Source organism: Vombatus ursinus, unplaced genomic scaffold (genome assembly GCF_900497805.2).
Source record: "Vombatus ursinus unplaced genomic scaffold, bare-nosed wombat genome assembly UNPS02014770.1, whole genome shotgun sequence".
Classification (NCBI taxonomy): domain Eukaryota; kingdom Metazoa; phylum Chordata; class Mammalia; order Diprotodontia; family Vombatidae; genus Vombatus; species Vombatus ursinus.
The window spans coordinates 10,736,699-10,762,396 of NW_020954548.1; the positions used below are offsets into that span (position 1 = coordinate 10,736,699).

Sequence of the window (25,698 nt, forward strand, 5' to 3'; positions counted from 1 at the left end):
GACAGCATAGGGGATAGAAGCTGCAGCATCCCTTATCTGAGAGTTTTTGTGGCTACAAGCCACCCTGTCTTAAGGAGGTGGGCTTCATTTTAGCTCATGAGCTGCAAGGCCACTGTTTCTGGATGGGTTTCTTCACAAGTGTTATTTGAACCCCTGGCTGCAAAGCATTCCAATGACCCAGACCACCTGCTGCTTAGGGGTTGCCTGGCCTCCTGCTTTGCACCCCCAGTGTTAGCTCATCAGGGAAGGGAATTTATTTTTTCTCTCCCTGCTCTAAATACCAGCATTTGTGCACGCTACAAAATTCTAGGAATTCTTACAGTGCAAGAATGATGATGCTAATAAGTAGTGTATAATAAGCTCAGGGAGTTGGGGGAGGGAGGATGGCAGGATTTTTTAGTCTGGACCTCACAGTCTGAAACTTGCTCTACTTTTTAGTTTAGTATGCTCTTCAAAAAAAAAATATATATATACATATATATGCACCCGTATATGCAAACATGCACATATATATTTGTATGCATATGTTTAGGATTCTAGAATAATGAATCAAGATGTGGAAGGCACCGTAGGAGACATCTAGTTCAATGCCCTCATTTTATAGATGAGAGAACTGAGGTTCAGGGAGAGAGTGATCTTATATCTATAATCACACATATATATTTAGAGGTTTCCAAGAATGTAGGGAAGGCCTGATCCTTACACATTCTTTTAATTAGTCTGAACTATGATTCTTTTTATAAAGTAGAAAAATGCTATGGTATAAATTTAGGCCCACAGGCACGCCATAGTAAATGGGTGGTTTTGTGTTTATACCAGTTTGTTTAACCCCAAAGACGAGTCATTAGAAATTTTCCACACTTGTCAGAACTATTTTCTCAATGCTTGTCCAGAATCCAGGGTGATGCCCCAAATTCCAACCCAACATTTTGATATTTCCCAGAAGTATTCAAAAGCAGTGACCGTGGGCCAGGACCAAAACTCAGGAGGAGCCAGTGACCTTTTCTTTTTTCTACTTAACACAATGTGTGTCACAAGATCTTGAGGATGACATTTCGAGTTCTCCAAGATTCGACTGCTTTCATGGGAGGGCCATGTAAAATACAAAGCAGGCACAAAAACCTGGCTTCTGTTTTCTCCACTTGGCAGGAAAGGAAAGAATTGATAAGAAGGTCATAGCATGAAACCCATATCAAGTACAAACGTTTCATGTTTAGTTTGGTGAAGTTGAAATCCCACAGGAAAAAAAAACCCAACCAAGTCCAAGTTTTCAGACTCAGGAATATGACACTGATCATCCCTGGGCCCAGGGCTATGTTCTGCCAAGGTGTATGCAGCAGTGAGGATAGGGCAATAAGAGTGCAACTCCACCCAGAGCAACAAACACAACCACAAGTATTTGGCAGGCATAGCTTAAAAGTAAGACTTCTTTGTGAATATCTGCCTGCCCGGTCACAATCCAGCCCTGTCAGAAAGGAGAAGGAGGAATAAATGACCACACAGGATCTCTTCCATGGAATTGTTCATCATAAACTTTACTCCCTTACTTTTTCATTGTGAAGTTGATTTGACTATTGAGGTTTTCAGAGATTTAATGCAAAAATGACACAAAAAAATATGTGTAACTTTGAAGTGGTGTCATTCTTAGAAACCTTCAGTGGTCTAAAAAACAAAAGCATACATTCAAAATGACCTTCTCCTAACCACCCCACACACCAATTCTACATGCACATATACCCATAGAACTTACTATGTGAATACAACCCATGGAAGCAAGAATGTCAAAACAGAATTTAATTTTTTTAAGAATAAGTCCTTCACTAAAGTCTTCCTCCGTATGGTCTGGAGGTGATTCTAGCAGAGCATAAATTCTTGCAGGTCCTACCAAATAGGAAGTTCACTGAATACAGATCCTAGGAGTGTAGTGAGTATGCCTGTTTCCTGAAGACCAGCCTACTACCCAAGTTTCAAGATGCTCATCACAAGGTCAACTGCAATGTTATGGATTGTTTGGCTACATCAACTCTCAGACATAATGTACTATGTCATAGATGGCTCTGTATCTGTTTTGCTGAGGAATTGCCCATACTGGTGAAATCACAGGTCCCAGAAATATTCAATTATAAAATTATAAAAGCAAAAGAAATCACACGTATGTGTGTGCCAATCCTGGCCCATAGGAAGTACTTGATAAATGCTTGTTGATTGACTGGCATGTGTAATTCCATGGAGTTCATCAATATGTATAAAAATTAGGTCAAATTATGGACTGCATGTCCCATTTTAACAACCTTTCTCTTTTTTATTAATTTATTTTGATTTATCAACAATCACTTCCATAAGCTTTTGAGTTTTAAAATTTTTCTCCCCCTCCCTCCCCAAAATGGTGCACAATCTGATATAGTCTATACATACACATTCCTATTAAACATATTTTCACATTTGTGATGTTGTAAGTAAGAATTAGAACCAATAGGAGGAACTACCAGAAAGAGGAAACAAAACACAACAGAAGAAAAAAAGAGCAAATAGTATGCTTCGATCTGTATTCAAACTCCCTAGTTCTTTCTTTGGATGTGGATAGCATTTTCCATCATGAGGCCTTTGGAGATGTCTTAGATCTTTTCATTGCTGAAAAGGACTAAGTCTATCAATATTAGTCATCATACAATGTGCTTTAACAGCCTTATTCTTACAAGCAATTTATTTTCCTAAGAATATGGTGATATGCCAAGGCAAAATGGCAAGCCTTGGAGTCTGGAAGGCCTGGTTTGAGGTTCCACCACTGACATACTAGCTGGACGTGTTAGTTGGTTCCCTAGGCAACTCTCTAAGACTATACATTGCACAACAGTAGCTCATCTGCTTTGGTAGAGGGAGTTGCCTCACTGATGGAATCACAGCTCTGGACCAAATAATATGGTGGACTACCTAGGGAGGATTTATTGGAGAACATGCAGAGGAATGGTAGAAGATAAGCAGGCATAAGTGACTGGGATTTCTATCATTGTTGGGATGGTGGGAGAGCCCACCTTGATAGAATCACAAATCCAGTGAAGTAATAATATGGTGGCAGAAAGATATTTTCTTGACAGTTAAGAAGATAATCTCAAAGGAAACAACTATTTTACAATTTCTTTTCCTTGTCCCATAAATGCTATTATCTATGACCCTACCACCACCCCTTCCAACCTAAATTCTATAATGATTTCTATGACCTATGCTATGGAGCATTTTTCTTTTATCAGTAGTCTGTTACCCAACAGAAGAGAGAAATGAGAAGCTGAGGATATCATTGAGGATATTATAGGTAACTGAAATTTACAAGGAGTTCCCAATTCTCATTTTATATCTTAACTTCATTTTCTTCTCTCAAACTTTTCTATCAGGCCTACCAACTAATGAAATAGTTTAGTGACATAGTGTAAAGAATACCAGAAACTAGGATCATAGGGTGGGAGGAAGCAGGATGGGATAAAGGTCATATAGTCCAAATCCCTAACTTTACAGATGAGGAAACAGAGCCCTTGATAGGTTAAGTGAAGTATCTAAGGTTACACATGACAGAGTTAGATTTTTGAACCCAGGTCATCAGATGCTAATTTTAGCGCTCCTTTCATTGGATTTAGAGCCAAAAGATCTGGGTTTGAATCCCATTTCCACTACTTACTACCTATCTGACCTTGGGCAAGTGATTATACCTCCTTGAGCCTTTATTTTCATCTATAAAATGAGGGGGTTGGAATCAATGATTTCCAAGTTCCCTTCATGTTCTGGATATTATAATCTCCATTTTCTCTACCTACCCTGGAGTGTATGTTCAAATGGGCATCAAAAGTGCCAAAAGGCAGGTAGCAGGAGGGAGAGTCTAGCAAAATGACTGAATTCTTCAAATTAGGTGATTAGTTTCTGAGAAATCAAGATGTCTATGCATTACCACCACTGTGGTATAGACCCTTATCAATTCTGGCCTGGATTATTACAATAGTTTCTAATTGGTCTTTTTGTCCCAACAAGTCTCTCCCCTTTCCAACCTATCTTCCACACAGCTGCCAATATGATTTTCCTAGAACTCAGGACTATGTCATTCATCTGTTCAATAAATTCCAGTGATTCTCTGTTATTGATATGATCAAACACAAACTCCTCTGTTTGGCATTTGAAGCCTTTAATAATCTGGCTCCACTCTACCTTTACAGCTTTGTTATCCATTATTCCCCTTCACACACTCCACAGTGCAATCAAACTCACCTTCTTGCTGCTGCTCATACATGATAGACCATCTCTGTCCCATACTCTGGAAATGTAAACTCTCAACTCCACCACTTAGAATCTCTCATCTCTGTTAAAGTTCAATTCAAGCACCACTTTTTACATAAAACCTCTCCTGATCCCTTGAATTGCTAGTGCCAACACCCTCCCAAAATACTTTGTATTTATTTTAAACACATTTTGTATATGATATATGAACATGGTATCTCCCATGATAGAATAAAAGCTCTTTGATGGCAGATACTAATTCATTTCAGTCTCTGCTATCACATTGCCTGCCATATAGAACAAACACATTCTTGTTGATTGAAACATTTTAGCGTGTGCATTTAAAATCTGTAGAATATATTAAAATACATAAAATGGAATGAGTATGCAAATGCAACTCCATGAACCATTTGTATTCTTACACGTTGGCAAACATCAAAATAATAAAAATATTTGGGTATTTCTGAATACATATCTATCTATCCAACTACAGCTGATATTGGAAGTATGAAACCTAAATTTAGGTCCTTAAAATTCCTAAAAAGCTTTCCTGATTCATTTATTTCCCCCTTTCCTGAGAGCCATTATTGGTTTATGTCAATCTCTGAAGAATCAAAGTTGCAGGCCATCCAAAATGTAATGGAGAGGCACAAAGTAGGTATGAGCAGGTTACAACGTATAATTAATAAAGAATTAAGCAGGAGAAGCAGAGTGAAAGATACCAGAGGTAAGTATCATTAGAACAGGAGGTGGGCCAATCCACTTGTTGGGCTTTCTCCAAGAATAGAAGAACTTGGGTAAGGGGTGTCTGAGGGGTGAGGGAAAGCATGGATCTGTTGACATTCATTAAAGACAGTTTGCTTTTAAGGGAATGCTCTCCCTTAATAATAATTTCAAAAACTGAATGTTAAAAATAAATAATAAATTTGTTTAAAAATAATAATTTTATACTTTCATAGAAGTCCTATGTAGTACATACTCTCTTACTTCTAAAAGGAGTTGGTATTTCAAAAGAAAATAGCTAACAATGAAAATTACTAAATAAATACTGTTTTCACATAAAGATTCCTCCTCCTCTCCTCCCCCTCATCCCATCTCTCCCAAATCTATGTTTACTCTATTAGGTCACAGGTAGAGGAGAAAAGGCAAGTCTCTAAGAAGGTTCTGGGAAGTTTAAAGAGAGCCTGTAGGAATTCTGCCTTGAGCAGTGGTTGCTGAGTTTTGAACTTTAAGACAAGATGTTGAGTGTAACGTATTTTTTCAATGGGTTGATCATTTTGATGTGACATACAAATACATATATTTACATGTATATGTATATTTTTGTTTTTTGGCAAGGCAATTGCCCAGGGTCACACAGCTAGTAAGTGTCTATGTCAAGCGTCTGGTGTGAGATCAGATTTGAACTCAGGTCCTCCTGACTCCAGGGCCAGTGCTCTATCCACTGTGCTATATGTATATTTTCTTAACCTGGGTTTTTATTATTGAAAAACGTAAAATGATATTTTAATTGTAGTCGGGTGTTTTCCATCCCTCTTACAGCATCACTGTCATGAGAAAGTTTTTTTCCAGGAAGCTAGTGCCTTGCTTCTGTTAATTATTTCCTATATATCCTGTATGTAGTTTGTTTGTACTTGTCTGTTTGCTTACTGTCTCCCCCCACTAGTTTGTGAGCTCCTTGAAGGTAAGGATTGCCTTTTGCCTTTCTTTGTACCCCCAGCCCTAAGCACAGTGCCTGGTATACAGTAGGTGCTTAACAAATGCTTACTGACTCACTGAATTAAGGTGAGTACAGTGCTTTAAATGGATTGTCTTAAACAGCTGGAAGAACAGTATTTCTTTGGAGAATGATATGATTTCTGTGGTTATAGTCTTACTGCCTCCAGGAAGTGAAGAACAACCAACACTTTATGCTCTTGAATTAAAAAAAAAAAGAAGTCTTGATCAGATCTGATACCACATAAAATCATGAGACTGGATTAACTGCATTTGATAAACATGGAAACTGAAATATAAGGAAAGTATTTATGGAACCCAACTCTCTGGTGTATATAAAGTCTTGTGAAAATTAGACACACTTGTGAAATTCAAAAAGCTGTTTCACTTACTATTGCCTGTACTCAGGGGAGAGGCTTTTACTGGAGAGAAGAGGAAATGAATAATTATCAAAAGAAGGCTAAATAGAAACACAATTCATTCATTTGCTAATTGTTCTTCCATTACTGCAGTCTTTAACAAGCATTAGACCTTTAGAAATGACATTTTTCTTTCATGGAGTTCACAGACTCAGAATTTATAAGATGCAATCCATTCACTTTTTAATTGTTTTTCTTACAGTAGATATGAACTAGAGGTAGGGTTTTAGAAATGAAATATTTCATATTATTAATATTCTCTTCTTCCTCAAATTATATCGTATTTACTTGATCCTGTATGTATAGTATCCTCTCAGTAGAGCCTGGAAATCTTTAAGGACAGAGACTGTTTAATCTTTGTTTTTCTGCCCCTAGTGACTAGCACCATACATTTCAAATACCGAAGTGTTTAATAAGTAAAGGTTTGCTTAAATGAATTGAATTGATGTATACTTCATGCTTTACCACATAACCAATTCTTTTCTCATATTGGTAGAATTACTTTGGGATCATTTAAGATAAAAGTTGCTGTATAGACTTCAGTTATTATTGCAGTGCCGTTATTCAGCTCTGGTTTCTGTACATAAATTGTAAAATGTAGGAGAAGCACATAAGGAAGGCTTCGTTTGGGTAAAGTTTTCCAGAATCACTTTTAACATTTGAGTTATAGCACTGTGGGGCCTAGGTCTTATTTATTTATTTTGGGGGTGTGGGAGTGAGGTGGGAAGGGTGAGGGGTAGGGGTGGTGAGAGAGGAAGAGAAAAAGCTGAAAAGGACCACTAGCCACAAAGGAATCTCAAGAACAGTGTAGCTGAGGCAATAAAATACAGTACAAAGTAATTCTATACTGAATTAACAAAAAGCCTTTTTTGTAAACTTGCCATCGAAGAGGGCAAAAAAGCCCTCACACTGCTTTGGTTATAGAGTATTATTTGATCTGGCTGCATCTTAACTATAATCGGACCTCCCTTCTAGTCTTAGTCTTTCTTGTTTGCCCTTCTAGGAGAAGAGGTAGATGCTTACAATCTCACGTGTGGCATGTCTTTGGAACAGCAGGAGTGTGCGTACTTTAACTTTAGCAAAAGTGGCCATCAAATTATCAAAAGCTTGCAGATTCAGAGCTAGAAGGCACCTTAGAGCTCACTTAATCCAGTTTCCTCATTTTACAGGTGGGGAAACTGAGGCCTAGATTGGGTAAGTCATTTGCTCAAGGTCTCATGCATTAATGGTAGAGTTGGGACTTGAACTTGGGTGTTATAACTGCAAGTCCAGCAGCCTCAGTCCTGATGAAACGGAGTAAAACTAAAGACTAAAAGGCTGTGGGATGAGGGAAGGACTCTGGGCACAGAAATGAAAAACACCAAACTTCCATTTCTGACTTTTCTTTGTTTTCCATTTCATTTTCTGAGGTCTTATTCTAAAAGCCTTGCAAATAGGGTGCTGCTTTCTGGGTCTGCAAATGGCAGGTCAAGAGTAGATTAAAAAAACTCCCCCAAAAAAACAAAAACAAAAAAACCCACACCCCATCAACATGTGGAATGCAGTGATGGAGATGCAAGCCTTCAGTTCATCCACTTTGGGGATTTTAGGGGAATGTGTGAGTTCTCTAATAGCAAAAACTCTTAAAAAATAAATCTTGTTGATAGAAAATAAACTATAAAGCAATACTTATAAAAACTACTTGATGCTGAATTTTAAAAATGCAAAAATAGATACTTGGAATAGAAGAGTCAATCCAAAAGTAGAACCTTGGGTATCTAAAATAATAGATTTTATAAATCCAGTATTACCAAATATTAGGGAACGGAGTCATGAAGGACTAAAATTGAATAGGTGTTTGGTAAAAAGTGAATTCAGTTACACATGTTACATAATATGCCAAAGTAAACTCCTGATAAATCCATAATGTAAATATTAAAAAAATCCAAAAATTGGAAGAAAAAGGAAGCTTATATTTATCTTAGTTGTAGGAAGGAGAAACAAGTTTATATGTCAGAAGAAATTTTTGGATATAAAATTGAAGGATTTGACTAAACCCAAATAAAAAGATTTTATATGACAAAAAGAAATATTTTCCAAATGGAAGAAAAAGAAACAAATTGGGAAAAATCTTTGTAGTAAATATATCTGATAAAAATCTGACAGTAATCTATTACTGGATAAAAAGTACAAAAGTAAATCACTAGAATAGAACAGAGAAACCAGAAATAGAACCTAGGACATGTAAGAGACCAGTGTCTGAAAAACTCAAGATGACAAAACTTTGGGGAAACATTAAGAAACATTTTTTCATTCAATAATGGAATAACAATTCTTATTCTAATTCCCAAAGGGAAAAAAATCAAGTAGATGATTTTAAAGGAAGAAAAATGAATTGTTAATAACTACTTGAAAAATATTTAAACCAGAAGTTCTTAAACTTTTGTACCCTTTGTTTTTTACCCATCATGTATCCCTTTACTAGTCTGGTGAAACCTAAAAAATCCTTCTCACAGTAACGTTTTAAAATGCATAAAACAAAAGGTATATTATTACAAAGAAAACATATTGAAATACAATTCTTAAAATATATTTAAAAGATAACCAACCTCCCCATCCCTAGGTTAAGAACCCTGGTTTAAACTAATAATGAGAAAAATATGAATTAAAACATCATTGAAGCTTAGACTCACCAAAATGGCAAAAATGGCTGAAGACGATAAAATTCAGTGTTAGCTTGCTACAGGAAAATATATCGTTGGGACCGACTACAAATCAGCATAAACTTTTTGGACAATAATCTGGCAATCAATACACAAAAAGAGTTATGAAACCAATTGTAGCTTTGGACCACTAAGCAATCCTTCTACCAGGTATAATATCAAGGATGATATTAAAAGGCAACATAAAAAGCCAATCTATCCATACAGAAACAGCCATGTCTTCTTTATTTTTACTACTGAGAAACTAGAATGACCAATCAACCACTGAGGAATGGCTGAATGGTTTGTGATATAACAACATGAACTGTTACTCCAAGATAAAAAACAACAAATTTGAGCAACACAAAAAAAGACATATGAAATGACACATAGTGAAGATAATAGAACAAGGAAAACACTTCCTTACAACTAAATATGGTGACAAAACTCTGAAGAGAAAGAAATCAGAAGAACATAACTTTAGTTAAGTTGATATTATGGTTTTTCACTTTAGAAAGATAAACATAGTTTGGATTCAATGGTTCTATTCTATCTTGTTCATTTGTTGACAGTGTTGTTAAGTGTATAAATCAAACTTTTAAAATTTAAGTAGGCCATTAAATAATCATTTTTTTTAAGACTGGAAAGGGACTTAAGAAGACACTCAGTTAATCCTTTCACCTTCAAGCAGAACCATACAAATAAGCTATCACTAGACAAATGGGAATCTCTCCTTTTTTAAGGTCCTTTTGTCAAATGTACTTATCAGGGTGGAAAAGTGTGGCAAATTTTCTTTTTTATTTCTTTTGGCTTGTGACTCTTTAAAACAGATAAAGATTCACTTTGAATCAATGGTACAAATTCAATTTCAAGGCCCTGAGTCATATGTGGTTCCTTACTTATGACACTCCATTTCTGACAGCATTTTCACTGGCTGTCCCCCCTGCCTAGAACTCTCTCCCTCCTCATCTTTGCCTCTTAGCTCTTTCTTGGATCAAGTGAAAATAAATTTGTAAAATGCTTAGCATGGCATGGGACACATAGTAGGCCCCTTATAAGTGCACATTCCCTCCCTTCCCTCTTAATTCCCCTTCCTTGGCTTCCTGCAAGTCCCAGCTAAAATCCTATCTCCTACAAGAAGTCTTTCCCAGACCTCCTTAATTTTAGAGCCTTCCCTCTGAGATTCTAACTTATTATGTGTAGGAATGTGTGTGTGTGTGTGTGTGTGTGTGTATGTGTGTGTATACGTATATAAGAATGTGTTCAAGTATTTATTTGTATCTTGTTTGTACATAGTCATTTGCGTGTTGTCTCTCCACTTAGACCGTGAGCTCTTTGAGAATAGGAACTTGGACTAGTTTTTGCCTTTGTATCCTCAGCACTTAGCACAGTGCCTGATACTTAGTAGGTGATTAACAAATCTCGTTGATTGGATACAAGAAAATTTTCCAAAGGATTAGTTGTCTAAGTCACTGATTCCAAAATATATCATATGGAATTCCTTCCATTAATAATAACTGCCCATATTTAGTCAAGGGGCCCCATGCACCTTTGCCATGTTCTAGGACTTTTCCACCTTATTATGTTCCTTAGCAAGACAACAAAAGTGTTCATGAGAAATTGCCAAAATGAAGGATGGTTTTGTTGCTGATACTAACAAATGCGGCTAAAAAAATCAATAACGAGAAGCAAGTTCTATATCCTAATTGTTGTTAAGTAAATACTGTGGAATAAAATCATAATATCCAAGACATATTTTTATTTTTTGAAGAGAAATATTATAAACTTAACAAAAGGTGTCTCCCTGTAACAGCACATTGTTTCCAATTCTATTGTCTTCACTATGCATCGTTTCACATGTCTTTCTTTTGCACTGCCCAAGTTTGTCACCTTTTTGAAATCTTGAAATAATAATTCATTATGTTGACATATCACAGTTTGTTAGTAATTCCCTAATGGTTGGTTGTCCGTGAAAGTTGTTTCTAGTTTTTTTGCTAGTAAAAATAAAGCAGATACGAATGTGTCTGTATGGATAGGTCTTTTCCTTTTTTTTTTTTTTTAAATAATTTCTTTGGGATGTAGGATACCTCCGAGTGGTCAAAATCTATAGTTGTTTTTTAAGATCTTAACTTTATCCTAAAGATGGTATTAAAATGAAGGAGACAGTTACAAAAAGCATTCATAGAAGCTACATTGGCAATAATGAAAAACTAACATTTTCAATAATTAGGTTATGGCTGAATAAATGTGGTACTGGCAGGGATATGTAGGCAAATGTTTAACAACTGGTTCTCTAAAGCATGATACGCTTTAAAGTTTAATCTTCATTATTAAAATTTTCTCTGTCTCTTCTTCAATTTAGACAATTAACAAAACAGTAAATCAAGCCCTGATTTGTAGTATTTTCTGATTTCCCAGGTACAAATGTTCATACTGAAAATTTAACAACTGGCTCCCATTGGAACTGGTTCTAACACACCCCTGGGAACAAGGCAGAATGGTAGAGTGGATCCAGGGGTGGGCCCAGGGTCAGAAAGACTTGGGTTCAACTATAACCTCTGGCACTTACTCAGTATATTACCCTGGGCAAGCTACTTAGCCTTTTGTTAATGTCCTCTTGAAGCCCTCACTAAGTACTTTCCTGATATGTTTATAAGTGAAGATCTTGGGACAAGAGAGGCCCTATTTTACTTCTAGAAATCACTCTGGTTAGATGTAAAGAGGAAAAAACCTAGAGGGAAGGCAGTGTCGTATCTGGTAAACTTAGGGCTGACTTCCTGGTGCTGTTTATGATGAATGACTCCAAAGGGGTTGATGTTAAGAAAGGAATAATTAGCAGTTGTTAGAATCTATGAAGAGTCACTGGTTTAGTAAGCATCTTCACAGGAAAGAAAACCAATGACCAGGCCAGAGAGAGGAATAAAAGACTAGAAAACTCTCTAGGTTAAAAAAAAATTAGGAAAAAAAGTCATATTTCTTGTGTAAGCCATAGATTTATTCTTTTTAGGAGCCAGCCCTGGCATGATGAATTAACAGCCTTTTTCTGATATAGGACTGTCTTACGGCCTCTCTAAATTATGGAACGTTAATTTTGTGGCTGCAGTGAGAGGCTTCATTACCATTTCCTATTACACGTTTTTTGGCAAGATGTCTCAAACTCATTCACCTTTACGACGGTGTCACTTCATCATGTAGTTTGTGTGTCAAGTTAAAATTGTTAAGTATGTGACTATTAAGTCTCAACTTAATCTCGATAAAGCATGTGTTTCCTTGAAACACAGGCGTCTTATAGAAGAAAGGGATTTATGGATGGTTGAAATCTTTCACTAGTCATTTTCATATGTCTCACAGATGAAACGATGCTTTTCCTTGTGTGGGTAGAAGCCCATAGTTAACTCCCATTCCTTTCTGGACTTTCCAAGACTTCATAAGGAGGGTTGAGAAAGATGAAAAACTAAATGGTCTACAGGCAGGTAGGAATATACAAGCAGGATGGGGCAGAGCTGAATGAAAAAGAATAATTTTGCTGGGCCTCCCTGCTTTTAATATACTTATTATAAGCCTTGGAAACTGAGGGCTCAGCACTTGTATAACAGTGAATTTACCTCCCACTTGGCTTTTTGGGTTTAGCCAGACACAGCATGGATTCAGAATTAGGCATTTCTTGAGGTTGGTTTGATCGTTACAAAAAAACATTTTGCAGAGATCAAAATGTCATGGCTGCTTTTACTAAGGCCCTCCCTCCCTTCTTTTTACTGGGGGTGAGTAGATATCAGCTTGAAGCCAGATTGTAGTTTCAATGAAAAGCTGATTTTTTTTTTTTTGCTTGACTTTGATAAAAATCTCATTTACTGCAAATGCTAAATCCTTTTCAGGAACTATTTCTACTTCATATGGAATGAAGGGTTTATCTGGCATGTTGTGAGAGTTTCTTTCCGCTAATTCAACAAGTTTGCTGTGGCTTTCCTGCTAAAGTTCAGTTAATTAAAACAGAACTTAATGGACTTAACATATATTGGTGGTGACAGGGCCCATGCTTTATTTTGGCACACAGCGATTCCATTAATTTGTCTTTGTCACTCTCTAGGGCACAGCTGAGCTATACAGCTCGGAGTTAGCTTTCTGTAAAGTACGTGGAGGAGCAAAGCCTCGGGTGGGTGAAGCTAAGATTTAGAATAACATGGTTTACTGTAGAATGTTCTGATAATGGAAGGGGAAAATAATCTTCTACCTACAGTTTTCTGTTGAATTAGCTTTTTGCATACGTTCTGCGAGCCAAGTAAAGGAGTCAAGTACATTTTATCCCAAATGTTGGAGGAATAATAATAATTTACAGTGCAGTGCAGCAAAAACACCTGGATCTGGGAGCCAAGAGATCCTGGTGATCATAGGAGGAGAGATTGAGAAGGGGCTTCAGAGGTCATCTAATCAAACCTCTCAGGCACTGAGGAATCAGGCTCAGAAAAATTAAGCTTTTTAGCATGGATCAAGCCCTGGACCTGGAGTCAGGAAGCCCTGATCTCAGATTTGGTCTCAGATACTAGCTGTGTGACCTTGGGCCAGTCACTTAACCTTTGTTTGCCTTGGTTTCCTCATCTATAAAATGGAGATAATAGTAGCACTCCCTTTCAGGGTGGTTGTGAGGATCAAATGAGATAATAATAGTAAAGCATTTAGCATAGTGCCTGGCACATAGTAAGCACTACGGAAATGCCACCCTATTCCATTCCTTTTCCTGATTCCCCCTTAAGTGTAGTGCCTTCCCTCTATGGATTATCTCCAATTTATCCTGTATGTAGCTTACTCGTATAGAATTGCTTTCGTATCCCTTCTGTTACACTGTGAGTTCTTCAAGAGCGGGACTGTTTTTTTTTTTTTGTTTTTGTTTTTGTTTTTGTTTCATTTTGTTTTATTTTGCCTTTTTCTGCATCTCTAGTGCTTAGCATAGTGCCTTGCTTATAATAAATGTTTATTGGCTAACAATGTAGGTAAACAGCTGTTCTGCACCTTAGAGCATCAGAGAATTGTCTTGGAGCACTGAGAGGTTGTCCACAGCCACAGAACCAATAAAAGTCAGACATGGCACTTGAACCTGGTACTTCCTGACTCTATTTATATATCACTTTAAACTTTGCAAAGTATTTCACTCTCTTCTCATTTCAGTTTCACAAGAACCATTCGAGGTAGGTATTATGCCCATTTTATAGGTGAGGTTATAAATGATTTGTCTACCAGCATGCTGCTAGAGGGTCTAAGGTGGGATTACAATTTGGTCTTCTTAATGATCGATTTAGCAATGCTGTCCATTGTGCCATACTACCTCTCAATGGAGAAAGTATGCATTGAGGTAGTAATAGATGAAGTGATGTTGACAAATTAGGCAGTAGTTGGGGGAAAATGCGGCTACGCTACTGAATGATATTCTTTTTATGAGACAAAGAAAGGCTGATTCCTCATCTCTCTCTCTCTCTTTCTCCCCGTCATACACACAAACACACACACACACACACACACACACACACACACACACACACATACACACACGAGTAGATATTCTGGCCCCTAGTTGTGTGTGACATAAACGGAGAAATCCAGTGTTTAGGGAAAGATATCAGTAGTTTCTACAGCCCATTTCCACAGCATATAGTTGGGAATCATTGACCCCTATCTCTAATGAGACTAAATTCCAATGACTTGATCATTTGCTCTGACTAAAGATATCATCCCCTCTACGACTTCATTTTTGTGTAGTATTAATTAACCTTGCTGTCATAGCCAGATTCCAGTTTCATTTTACACATGCTATCAATTTGATAAATCAGGCTCATTTTGTCCTCATACTCAATCCCTTCTGCATTCTTCCTTCATTCCTTATTTAAACTGTTGGGCTACTGTGTCTCGGCCAAACCATTGCCATGTCTCAGCTCAGACATGCATGACATTCCCACAGATAACATTGGGTACAGTCTGGAAATTCCATGAAAAAATTCATGATTGGATTCCCTTTCATCAGACGCCACTAATATGTACTATGTCTATAACTAGACTCACTTCAAGGACCAGTAATTTTGTTGGTTTAGGTTTTCCCTTCTCTATTGCAGTTTGCAGCTTCTAAAACTTAACAAAAATATGAATTTTTATGGACAAACAATCCATCATCCTGAAGCTAACTGAAAGGTGAAGATCTCCTCTGAACTTTGCTAGGTTAGCTCTTTGACAACAGGCACACACTCTTAACATTGGTTCTAGACCTCAAGTCTATCCAGGTTGGTAGGTCTTATTCTAATATAGTCATTGAGAACCCACAGTCATTGCTAGATCATGATAAGGGTTTTTGTTTTTTTTTGTTTGTTTGCTTGTTTGTTTTTTGCTTTTTGGTGAGGCAATTGGGGTTAAGTGACTTGCCCAGGGTCACACAGCTAGTAAGTGTCAAGTGCCTGAGGCAAGATTTGAACTTAGGTCCTCCTGACTCCAAGGCCAGAGCTTTATCCACTGAACCACATAGCTCCTTTCTATGATAAGGTTTTAAAGAAGGATTTTAGTGGAGGAACTATGATATTAACTAAAATGTTAAAAAAAAAAAAACAAAACACCACAACAAAACACCTTAGGATTTCTATACCTGCTTTCTCTTGGTCAGAATTCAAGATTAGGATAAATATGGAGAAACTTATCACCAGAATTTAGGCCACCACATGGTGAATTTTTTGGCCAAAGTGACCAACCCATATGTATTGGGAAGGATCACAGTTTCCATGTGTGGAAGGAGTTCTCATACCAACAAAAGCTCAGATCACTCAACATATTCATTAGCTCTTATGATAGTGGTTCCAAGATGAACAATTTCCATATAATTTATCTAAACTAGGGTTTTGGGGCTCTCTGTAACCAACCCAAGCACTTGATTATCCAATCAAGTAATTCAATATTTATTGAACACCTCTATGTTCACTATGTTGGGTGCTGTAGGGAATATGGAGATGTACAGGAAATGGCCCTGCTCTTGAAGAGGATGATTGCAATGAGGAAACAAAACATGGAAAATTTTAAATGAGAACACAGGATTAAATTCCATATGATAAAATTCCACATGAATGACATAGATGATCATGTCCATAAAATACCACATAAATAAGTTGTTATGATTACTTCAATGTTTTGCAGATCTATGATTTAGTCAGCTTAGGTGATCTCCACCAAGGAATTATATTACAACCTCTCATGCCTTTATGAATCATTGGGCCTAAAAAAACCTATCACCAGATGACCAGCCTGCTGGTGATAAATCTCTCTCCACTCAGCCGGACTGAATTTCAGTCAACAGATACAACCATAATTACTGGAGTCGCAGTAGAAAACTTTGTAGCTTTGTCCGTCTTGCCAGAAAGTATGTTCCACTAGCATGACCTCTAAGAATAGCTAGTATTTACATAGAACTTTGAGGTTTACAAAGCACTTTACATATGTTATTTCAGATGATCTTCACAACAACCCTGTTGGGTAGGTGTTATTATTATCTTAATTTTACAGATGAGGAAACTGAGGTAGACAAATGTTAAATGACTTGCCTAGGGTCATAAAGCTAGCAAATGTCTGAGGCAGAATTTGAACTCAGATCTTCTTGACTCCAGGTCTAGTGTTCTATTCTCTATGCCAACCTAGCTGCCCAAAGAGTATGGGATCATTCCTGCATTATTGTGAGACATCAGAATAAGGTTTGACTGAATATATAATTATTAAATATTATGATTAGTGATGGTACTAGCATTATTAGGAATTTATAAACAGAGAAGATGAAAATTGACAACTCAAGATCTATTTTGCAGAAGAGGGGAGTCTCGGGGTGGGTCTTGAAGGATGGGTAGTCTTTGAAGACTTAGATATGGTGAGACATTTCAGGTGTGTGGAAGGAGATAGTGTAAGAATAATGCTACATTTATATAGCTCTTCTCACAACAATCTTGTGAAGTAGTTAATTATAAGTATTATTTTCATCTTACAGATGAGGAAACTGAGGTTCTGAAAAGTTAAATGACTTACCTTTAATTTCTAACATCCAGTAAGTATGTGAGGTAGGATTTGAACCCATCTCTGGATTGCAGGTTCATTCCCCTCTCCACTATATCACACTGTCTAACAACAGTGATACTGGAAAGAAGATGGTTAGAGAATGCTGGGTAAACTGGGACAGAGGTTTAGCCGTACTTTGTACCAGCTACACAGAAGAGTCATTGTGAATTTCTTTAGGTAAGGAGAGTAAAATTTAGAATGTTTAGTTTGAATGGATCTGTTGTCTGTTCAATTATCTCTAAGCAGTGTTTACCCTGCAGAAAGACAAACCAGGTACTACATTGTTAGATGACAAAGAAATATATCAAGGAAATTTTTTTTTCTTTTAACAAGCCCTTGTTCCGTGTTTCTGTTTTTTGCAAGAGAATTCTATTCAAGCACCTTGTTTTGTGGCTATAAAAAACAGTACTTTCTGGAACCATTACTGATGTTTGGTTCACTAAATATACTTTGGGGGCGAATATAAAAACACATGTCAGACAATTAACATTTCTAGTCACTTTTTTCCTAAACAAGTATTCATATTCTTAACCACTGGGTTAAGTCATGCACATTCTCAGACACCTTCCAATGGGAATAATATAGATATATGCCTGGGCATTATATTTTTAAAATACACTTAAAATGTAAACAGGGTATTTAAGGCCTTCCACATTACCATATTGACTATTATTGGCCTTTCTTTCTATATCTAATTCCTTGTGAGTTCTGTTCATACAGATGCATGACAAGAATTTCCTTCAGTTTCATATTGAATCAGCACCGTCACTAAGCTGATGCCATCTGGCATCCAGATATTATGGTTGCCCTCTGCTTTCTTTCTTTCTTGCCTTTTTTTTTTCTTTAATGGCTCACACCAAAGTTATTTATGGCAACATGTTAAAAGCCCGGGTATTGTGTTAAAGCACAAAAATGTTTTCCCAGCCATGGAGCAAAACTGTTAACCAAAGAATCCAACAAGACAATGCAGGATTTTAAAAAATGCAACATCAAGGAACATGAGACCATGTAACCCTCCCTGTCTTGTGTGGGTTAGATTAAAGACGTTCATCTGGAAAGCCCCAGGGACTTGGTGTGGAGGTTGTTCATTAAGCAGTGGAGGATGGGGGATGCCCAATGCAATTCAATGAAATAAGTACCTATCATGTGAAGAGCACCCCCTCTCCTACCTGCCACCTTCAGCCAGGTTCTGACCATCCAAAACACAGCTCTGAGCAAGAACCAATAATTTAGAAATCAGCAAGTTGGGCAAATTCAGAAAAAGGAGGAAAGGTAAAAACAGATCTCAGGATACCCCGAGGTCAGAAGATTGAGACAAGTTTGGGGCTGTCCTGCTGCTGTGGTATTGGGGATGATGGGGATGATGAAAATGAGTATGAAGAAGAAAATGTGAACCAGGACTTTTCTGGTCTATATATTTTGCTTATCATTGACAATCCTGAGCATTCATTCCATCTGCTGTGGGTCTTTAGACCAGGCAATCCATGGGTAGGTGGCATCAGGAGGGTGAGGTCAGGTTGATGCAGAAAGGAAAGCAGGCCAGGGGAGAGAGGAATTATGATGATGGGAATCAAAGTCGGGGTGAGGATGCAGAGATTCTTTCTGAGAGTGGTCCTCCACTGACCAACCATTCCCCAGCACCACTGCTTTCGGGATCCTTCCCAGCCTCCATACTGGCACTATGGAACAAAGCTCTGGTGACTCTGTGCAAATTACAAATCTGCTCTGAGCAACCAAAAGCTAGGAAGGATCTGATTTCCTTGGGTACCCCATTTGTCCTCTCTTCTTCTGCCTGAGTGCCTAGTAGTTCTGGGAAGTAAAAACTATATGATCTATTGAAACCTAGGGAACTTGAAATAGAAGGCTAGGTTCTTTAAATGCTTATTATGGTTCTTTCTTTCTATTGTTAAGACACCAAAAGAGATGTGAGTTATTGTTATTATTGTTATTTCTGTCATCCTTGTCATTGGGTATCCATCTCATAGAGTTACCTCCACCCTCAGCTGTACCATTTGGTAAATTACATCATCCACTGTACTCAATAGTATGTTAGTGGCCTGAAGGAGTCAAGGAAATGAACCATTTCCTTCCTACTCATATGCAGGATCAGGCATATTCAACAAGGCATCTAGCTTCCAGGGTAGTAAGTTTCTGTTCAGTAGCAAAAAAGGTTCTCCCCTGGGTCCTATTTCAAAATGTTCACTGTAGTATTATCTCCAACCCCATACCCTCCAAGCAATTAAACTGTCAAAATTTCTATTTTGTCTACTAGGCTTGAGTGATGTTTCTCTCTCTGTCCCCAACAGTAAATTAAAATCAAGCATTGAAAATGAAAGACTCGTTGACTATTAAATAATTCTTTTGCCCATTCCTGAAAAGTTTGTTTTGTGACTGGCCTGAGTTTATAGAGAGGACAAATTATGTTACGTATATCCCTGATCCCCTACCAACTATGAGCTTTATCCGAATTTTGAGAACTTTAAAATAGTCATAACTATAACTCTCTCTATATGCATTTGTATGTAAAACCATACATATTTATATATTTGTAATTGATACTCTCAGTCAAGCTTTTAAATAACACATCCCAAACCTAACTTGTTGTTCTTAGCAGGGATGGCCAAACTCAGAAAGGCCGTAATTTGACCTACTGGTAGAAAAAAGTGATTTCAGAGATAATTTTGTTACTCTGTTACTTCATCCATCCAATTTCCTAAAATTAAGACTCTACTAAAACTATATAAGAAAATGGAGGTCTTTAATGGTCTTAAAGTTCTATGGACCTCTTTTTCTCAAATTTATCTCTAACCACCATCTTTCTTCCTGTTATATAAACTCCACACTTTCTTGCAGATTTGTACTCAGTGGAGCTAAAAAACCAAGGCACCGTTTTTTTTTTTTTTTCATGTCTCTTCCCTGGAAATATATATAGAGAGATCTAAAATTTAAAACGAAACCCAAGGTATTTTAATGGCTTTTTTGGGGGTAGTCTTCATTATGAGTAATGTCCACCATTTGCCTTTTAGTCCTGCAGGTATTTAATATTGTTTCTGTTTTTTAGTTTTTCTGTGGCTAATTAGATCATCAGGCAATAACAGTAATAATTGAAGATCATAAGTCAGATCATAGAATTTACAACTAGAAGGGTTTTTAAGGGCAATGTAGCATAGTGAAAAGTACTAGCTTTGGAGTCAGTAGATTTGAGTTTGAATCCTAGCTTTTCTACTTAACTATTTGTGTACATTGGACCAAATGACTTAATCTCTTTGGGCCTCAGTTTTCTCATTTGTAAAATGAGAAAGTTGGATGATGGCAATGTAGGAGGAAACAGAACTCCACACAGATCTTCTCCACAGCTGTTCTAACAGAGATCAGAAGAGCACCAGAAGGAGTGGTGATCAGTGGTGATCAGTTGTGATCTAAGAACAAAATTCAGCTCAGACCTGGCCTGAGGCTTCGTAGCCGGCAATGATAAGGAGGGAGGCCAAATTTAGCCTCACCAGGGCCTGCATCTGAATAACAAGGAATAAGAAGGGGAAGGAGCTTAGACAAAAAGGGAGCCTGCAGTTCTGTCCCTCAACCTGCAGAGTCTTCCCAGCTTGCTGATGAGGACTGGAACCAGCAGTAGTCTACTGGTGCTCTAGCACCAGGGTTGTGAGGATCAAATGAACTCATACTTTAAAACACTTTGCACAGGGCCTAGTACACAGTAGGCACTTTATAAATGCTAGTTATTATTATTTTTGTTATTGTTAACCGGAGGCAAACCCATAATTGTGTTTCCCAGCCTCAAACCAGAGTTTAGATCTTTTAAAACTTAGAATAGCAGAGAAACAACTAGATATCATCCTCCATCAGACCACTTAAAGTGCACTTAAAGTTTCAGTTGGGGGCAGGTAAATGGTTCAGTGGATAGAGTGCCAGACTTGGAATCAGGAAAATTCATCTTCCTGTGTTCAAATCTGGCTTTAGACAGTTACTAGCCATGTGACCCTGAGCAAGTCACTTAATCCTGTTTGTCTCAATTTTCTTATCTGTAAAATAGAGCTGGAGAAGGAAATGCAATCCACCCCAACATCCTTGCCAAGAAAACCCCAAATGGAGTAAGGAAGAGTCTGACATGACTGAAAAATGACTGAAAAACAGCACAAGGTTTGCATGTCCCTGACCTTAGCTGTTCCTGACATCCTTGAAGAACACAGAACTTAATACCCTAAAATTGCAGCAGGATGAGCCCAGATAATACAAAAAAGATCTGAAAAAGGCTTTGACATTCACTCCACAAGTATATAGAGCTTTGTCATAACACAAAGCCCTAATTCAGAAAGTAAGGTGAAAGAGTGAGTTAAAAAAAGATGCCCATGATAAAGAGTTACTACCAGGCTTAGGATATTCAAAAGGTAAACCCAGAATAAGAAAACAACTCCAAAATACCTACAGGCAATGTCCCAAAGAAAAATAAATCTTGACTGTAAGATCAATTAAAATTCCTGGAAGAAATAAAACAAGAGTTTAAAAAAGAGTTTAAATGATACTATACATGAAATGAGACTTCTAGAGAAAAGAACTGGAAAAAAATGAGAGATTTGGAGGAAAAGACATGAAAGCAGAATTAATAACTTAGTATAAGAGGCATAAACCCTGACCCAAGTAGCAGGCTCCTTGAAAATCAGAATGGACCAAATAGAAGTTAATGACTGCATGAAGCAATAATGTATTTTATATAAAAACCAACTGACCTGGAAAACAGATCAAGGGGAAATAATTTTAAAATCATTTTATTACCTGAAAACCATCATGAACAAAAAAAAAAGAGCCTGGATATGATATTTTAGGAAACCATGAAAGAAAATTCCTTTGATTTTAAAGAACCAGAGGGCAAATAAAGATGGAAAAAAAATCCATTGGTTACCTCCTAAAATAAACTCCTAAATGAAAAACCTCAGCAACATCCTAGCCAAATCCAGAGTTTCTAGGTCAAAGAAAAAAAAATACCATAAGCAGCCAGAAAGTTCAACTAATAAGAAGCCACAGTCAAGATCACACAAAATTTAGCAGCTATCCCTGTAAAAGGGATATAATATAAGATGTCATTCGAAAAAGTAAAAGGTTTACAAACAATCCTAACTTACCTAGCAAAATTTACTATGATCCTACACATGGAGAAAAATGGATCTTTAATGAAATAGAAGATTTCCAAGAGCTCCTGAAGAAAAGAACTGAATAAAAATTTTGAAATACAATCACAAGATTCAAGATAAACATAAGAACAATCAGAAGTGATTATACAAGGACGAAGCATTTTACAATTTGATAGGGGGAATTGATATAAGTATTCCCTCAGAGCCATAATGTCATTGGGGTAATTTGTTGTTGTACAGTTGTTCAGTCATGTTCAACTATTCGTGACCCCATAGACCATACTTTCTATGGGTTTTTCTTGGCAAAGCTGCTGGAGTGTTTTGCCATTTCTTTCTCCAGTGGATGAAGGCAAACGCAGATTAAATGACTTGCCCAGGGTCACACAGCTAGCAAGTGTCTGAGGCCAGATTTGAACCTCCATCTTCCTGACTCCAGTCCCAATGCTCTATCCACTGAGCCATCTAGCTACCTCAAAACAGAAACCAAGGGAAATGTTTAAATATGAAAAAAAACAAATAGATATTGAGGTAATAGGTATAAATACGTTAGAGGTCCTGTGAATAATTTTATCATATTTTGATGATATTAAAGGAAAAGAAAATAAAGGAAAAATGAATATACTAATGAAGAAATGCAAAACTGGTGGAAGAGCTTATTTTGCATAGCTGAAGTACATAAGAAGTAGATTGTATGAACAAGGAGGAAAGGGAGGGGCACATGTATCACTTGAACCTTACCTTCATCTGAAGTAATTAAAAGACGGTGGAACACATGCACAGAAAGAATTTGGTATAGAAGTACATTCAACTCATTAGAGAAAAAAGAGGGGATGGGTAGAGAATAATAATAAGAAAGATTGTAGATTCAAGGAGGAATTAGTTGTAAGCAAAAAAATCCCAAAAAACACACCACCTTCAAACCTCGGAGGGTAGATTGTAAAGAGAGGTTTAAAAGGAAAGAAGGAAAGGGGAAGAACAGTTTGGAGTGATACAAAGTGAAATGAGCAAGCATAGGAGAATAATTCATGCAGTAATAAAAACAGAAAGACTAACAACTTTGAAAGACTCAACGTCTCCTAGCGATGCAATGACTAAGCATTTCAGAGGACTAATAATGAACTACGTTACCTACCTCCTGACGAGACGTGATGGCTTCAAGATTCAGAGTAAGACATATGTTTTTGGACATGGACAATGTGGGAATTTGTTTTGGTCAACTAAACATATTTATTACAAGGTTTTTAATTCTTTTTTTTTTAATTGGAAGGGGTGGTTATGCAAAGGAGAGAAAATAAATACTTGTTAACTAAAAGATAAAAATAAAATGAAAAAAAATCAGAAAGTTGAACTCTGTCACCTTCAAGGTCCCTTCTAACTAAATTTGTCATCCTAAGATCTGGTAGTCCATTCCTCGCTCCATTATTTTATAGATGACAAAGTCAAGGTTCTGAGAGACTGAAATAAGTTGTGTCAGGTCATACAGGTAGGAAATATCAGAGAGGCAGTATTTGAATCCTGGTTCTTTGACTCCAAATTCAGCGCTCTCTGAACCAAACCTGCTGGTGGGTCATTTGGTTTAGGTTAGACCAAAAATTGTACCTCTTCCCCTGGCTGACTTACTCATTTCTGCTGTTCTTTATATGGCAGATCTTGCAAAGTGGGATTGCTGACAGTGTAACCTAGACCCAATATTAGAAAAGCAACATAGAGAAAATGCATGCTATAAGTGGCAAGGAGGACAGCAGCTCCGACTTTGAACATGAAAAAGGTTCTTATAGATCACATTATTCAGTTTTTTGCAAAAAGTCAGACCAGTATGTGAAAATATTATCGCATTTATCTTACAGTGGCTGATTCCCATCATGATCTTAGATTCTTATTTATAATGGTCTTTAATCAGCTTACTAGGGGCAACTAGGTGGCACAGAGGATAGAGTGCTGGGCCTGGAGTCAGGAAGACTCATCTCCATGAATTCAAATCTGGCCTCAGACACTTACTAGCTGTGTGACCCTTGGCAAGTCACTTAAGAAGGAAATGGCAAGCCACCTCAGTATATTTGCCAAGAAAACCCCAAGCGGGGTCATGAAGAGTTGGACATGATTGAAAAACGATTGAACCAAAACAAAAAAATCAGCTTACTATTCCACATTTTAGGGTTATGATTGTTTACCACTTACTGAACACTTTACATGTGCAATAAATGGACTTCCTTACTTATCTATGATTATAATAAGACCTCACATTTCTATAACCTTCATAGTTTGCTCTCAATAGCCCTGTGAAGTAGATAGCATATTATCTGTATTTAAGAGATGCAGAAACCGAAGCTCTTAGAATTAAAGTGACAAGGCCAGGGTCACAGAGATAAGGTCTAAACCCTGACCTCCCAATCCCAGGTCTACTAGTGCTCTTTCTGAAACACAACACTGCCTTCTCTCCCTACCGATGAGGTGGTGGAATTCCTATTCACATTCTGGGAAATACCCTTTACTGCCTCTCTAAAGCAATTCTCCAAGGCCAGCTACAGCACTGAACAAGAGCTAAGATCTTGGATCCCTATGACCACTTCTTTCTTTCCTTTCAGACCCCTCCGTATCTAAACATTACTATTCAAACAAAACCATTTGAGGATGGGGGAAAAACAACTTGCTGACAGCACATCATTTTGTCATTATTCACTGGTGAGTAATTAGCATTTGCTATAGATACATATTTCAAAAACTTGTTAAAAGAATCCAGGCCTGCAAAATCATGTCTCTCAAATTAAAATCAATTAAAAATTAAACAAAAGTGGTTAGTGTGGAACTCTGGACCTTTTTTTTTTTCAATAGGATTCAGTGAACTGAACATATGAAGTACATAAAATGTGGAAACTATATATACTTCATTACAGCATTCTACAGCTGCCACTTGTTTCATTTTGGTATAAAAATAATTATTGTTTTGAGTACAATAGTGTCCATTTCCTTTGCACTGCCCCAGTGCTCTGATAACCATCTACTTCAATTCCGATTAATCATGCCAAGATGGCAATTCCATTAAACTAAGAGTAAAATTTATTAGTCTAATACGTGGCTGCAGTTTCAAGGGCTGGAACTATGTGTTTAACTGCTTTGGGGATTTTATTAAGATGAAAGCTAAACATAATGCATCTCAATCAGACTTTTAGTGGACAAAGCGACTTAAAAAATACCCTGAACTAGAGTATCCATAATGTTTCTGTAGGTATTAAACTATGCTTGCACCTTCAATTTCATGGGCATTTAATTATGGGAAAGATATTTAATTATCGATGAAAGATGTTTAAATTAATTTCTGCTATACTCTGTTGTTACTTAAAGCCAGTCAAAACATAGCAATAGATATGGGATTATGATAGAAGACAACTGACAAAATATAGAATACATGAA

At 37.1% G+C, this 25,698-nt stretch overlaps 1 protein-coding gene across 2 annotated transcripts in view; it reads right to left on the reverse strand.

Moving 5' to 3' along the window:
* The window catches only part of ADAMTSL1 (ADAMTS like 1), a 397,281-nt gene that overhangs the window by 155,059 nt on the left and 216,524 nt on the right, over positions 1-25,698 (reverse strand). The window lies entirely within an intron of this gene.